General features: G+C 33.0%; 1 long non-coding RNA gene across 3 annotated transcripts; it reads right to left on the bottom strand.

Moving 5' to 3' along the window:
• Window positions 1-287: 287 nt before the first annotated feature.
• On the bottom strand, window positions 288-2,102 carry LOC118680887 (uncharacterized). 3 transcript variants are annotated; one of them, XR_004976522.2, is made up of 4 exons: window positions 1,900-2,102; window positions 1,741-1,829; window positions 402-812; window positions 288-343 (listed from the first exon to the last, which is right to left on the bottom strand). It is a non-coding gene; the product is annotated as an uncharacterized lncRNA (long non-coding RNA). The 3 variants fall into 3 exon arrangements; XR_004976523.2 differs by adding an exon at window positions 864-919 and having other exon boundaries at window positions 294-812; XR_004976521.2 differs by having other exon boundaries at window positions 294-812.
• Window positions 2,103-3,018: the final 916 nt, after the last annotated feature.

The raw sequence follows: 3,018 nt of genomic DNA, 5'->3' as shown, positions 1-3,018 counted from the left end.
TGACCGATTCAAATCAAGACAAAGATCGTATTATTTTATGCTATAAGAAATGTACCAGTGATGGGCTTCCGATTATAATAACAGAAATAAATACTATTCTAGGTCATGAGTAATTTTTTTATTCCTTAACTTTTTTTTTTGATACCTGTAAAATGTTATTCAAAATTTAAACCGGATCTTTGTAAACCCGTATAGCCGGATCATTTCCCAACAGTATTTTTACCAAATATACTCATCATCCAAATTTTATACGCATGAATCGATATTCAACACTGATCATATCGGATCGGATAATCGAAAATGCGGATTCCTCAACACTAAAAGGTTTTCTCGAAATGTGTTGCTGTCAAAGAAGTTTGTAATAAAAATCTATCTACAGAGCTTAAAACTCATTCTGGTACCACTGTGCGCCGGCAATGCATTTGCTGGAATTTCTTAATTAATAGTTTGATTTCAATTTTATATTAAATTTATTTTCTGTTTTTTTTTTTTTATTTTTTTTTTTTTGTCGTTGCTTTTGTTTTCGCCTTCGTCTAATAATGAAATTTTTATTTAAAATTCGCGCTCGTGCAGCGTACTAATATTGTTGGTGTTCAGCGATTGTGTGTCTGTCTGTTTCGCCCCCGTTGCATTGCCGTGAGGTATCTTAATAAATTTATGGCAACAGAAATATTTCTTGTCGCTTTTATTATCTGCGCTGTTGTTATTATAATTGTTATTTTGCTCGTTTACTCGTTGTTGTTGTTGCGGCTTTCGTTCAGGCGGCGACTGCAATTGCCATTGTTCGGTGCTTTTCAGTGCATTTTCCGAATCTACAAGTGTTTTTCGCATAAAAATCCAAAACAAAAAGACATTAATTTTACTTGTGCATAAAAGCGAAATGTTGTTTTCGGCTATTGACCCCCAGGAATGTAGTTTTCTTGATTAGATTGGCCCCCGTGTGCGGCATACATACGAGTATATGAAATGTAATTAAAAAATCAAATTAATAGTTTTGATTTAACGATTTCTGGACTGAGTCATTGTCTGCTTATTTTTGATTTAATACTCTCGATTTCGCAAATCAATTACTACTTGCGCTTGTGGTTGTAATAAAATTGCATTTAACCTTGAAATATACTTGAGCCAATTAAAGTAAAAACGTTTAGAATGGACCATAATGTGTGAAGTGAGGAAAACTGATTCACATTAGTGCATGACCCAATGCTTGAACGCAAATATATAGCTTTAGATAAGCTTACACATACGAAAAAGAAAGTTTCTTCCTTTCCAAACGAAGAGAAAAACGAACTTGAATGCGCTTGGAAGGTTCTGTTAGTTTATTTGGCTGATCCCTCAGCATTGCGAGCGGATCACACTTAGGCTATTATGTAGAATCCTTTGTGATGCCAAACGAAAAACTCCTGTAGTTGAATATCAGCTATTGAGAAAAGCGCCCTGAACTTATCACAAATCTGCTTAGGTGTTTGATTTCTATTTTCGCTATTTCACCTGCATGTCTAAAGGTATTAGATCAGAGGTATTTTTACCTTAATCTGGCAAAAGCGGGACATTTGAGAAGTAAGTGTTGAGATGATTCTATCCAATTTGCTTCCAAAGAGCTGAGGCAGCTGGCATCCAGTAAGATATTCAAATTACTACATGAGTCCCGATCGGACAGTGTCTAGTTAGAACTCTTACAAGCACTGAAAGGTGTACCTTGCCGAGAGCGAAGTGTTACTTGAACCTCTTATCACTTACCCTGGGCCAGAAGGTCCTTGCGTCTGCACTGCTGCTGGTAATCGACCACCGAATACCGTATACCGTTGTGACCAGGCACCTAAATCAGTCTAACCATAAATTAACTCGATACTAGAGATTGAAAGGAAAAGCTTCTGTATCCTGGGTAACACTACTTACCTTAATTACTATAGCTACTTGAAGCGGAAAGTTTTAAATTTTTTCTCGTATGCAGAAATATTATATTTTTACGATTTCTTCAGATAATCAGCCTTATCGTAAACATCGTGTGAATAAATCATTCCAACGTATTTTTATTCTTACAAACGAAAAATTCGTATCACGAATTTCGTTTGAAATGTTCGAATTTCGATTATACTATTGTGAACTTGGGCAAGTTTTGTATTGACAAAGTGGCATTGAAAAAAAATTTGTAAACTTATGAAACCAACTATTCGACTGTTTTGGCTTAAACACATGTTGCTTTTATTTTTAATTTTATATCGTACATATCGTAATCGCTATCAGCTGCATAAATTATGCAGATAACAATTATTGGACTTATTGATATATTTAAAGGAATAATGGATTTAAAAAAACTTCTTTAATGGCTCACATTGGGTAGCAACTTAAAAATTAATGGTTACTTTTTTCCTTCTGAAATCGATTTCTATGGTAACCCTTTGCTATTGGAGGAATCATTTAACTTCATTCAAAATACTTGCACTTTCTCGCTGTTTTATTTTTTAGAACCCTTTTCTATATAAAAATTGTCGGCTTTACTGTTGACGAAAAATGTCAACTGTATTTTATTATAGGCCTTAGTTCAAATAAAAAAGTTTTTAAAATCAATAAATAATTATTAAAGTATGCTTACATACATGCATTTTATTAATAGTTGTACCCAAATAACATGCTTGTGAATTCATTGATTCGCTCGAAAAATATTTTATTTAAGATTCGAGATGATTTTCGAATATCGAAAATTTTTTCCATGTATTCGGTGTATCCGACAAGTTTAAATTTTAAAGAAGAAATTCTAGACTCACTCTACATTAAAATTTCTTTTATTAACGGTCTACATTTTATCATGCTACATATGTATATGTATAGTATAATAACTATTCGTATCTTCCAAACTAGGTGTGGGAAATGTAATCAATTTTGTAATCAACGCGGAAAAGTTTTAATAAAAAATGTATACAAATTAGATTTGAATTATGAATTTTTCATATCAGTTGGTATAAAAAACTGACCCATTTGAACCGAACTCAACCGCGGTTCAAAGATACTCATAAA

The sequence above is a fragment of the Bactrocera oleae genome, chromosome 4, assembly GCF_042242935.1.
Source record: "Bactrocera oleae isolate idBacOlea1 chromosome 4, idBacOlea1, whole genome shotgun sequence".
Taxonomy (NCBI): Eukaryota; Metazoa; Arthropoda; class Insecta; order Diptera; family Tephritidae; genus Bactrocera; species Bactrocera oleae.
Note: the sequence above shows the minus strand (reverse complement) of the source record. Positions and strands in the feature narration are given on the sequence as shown.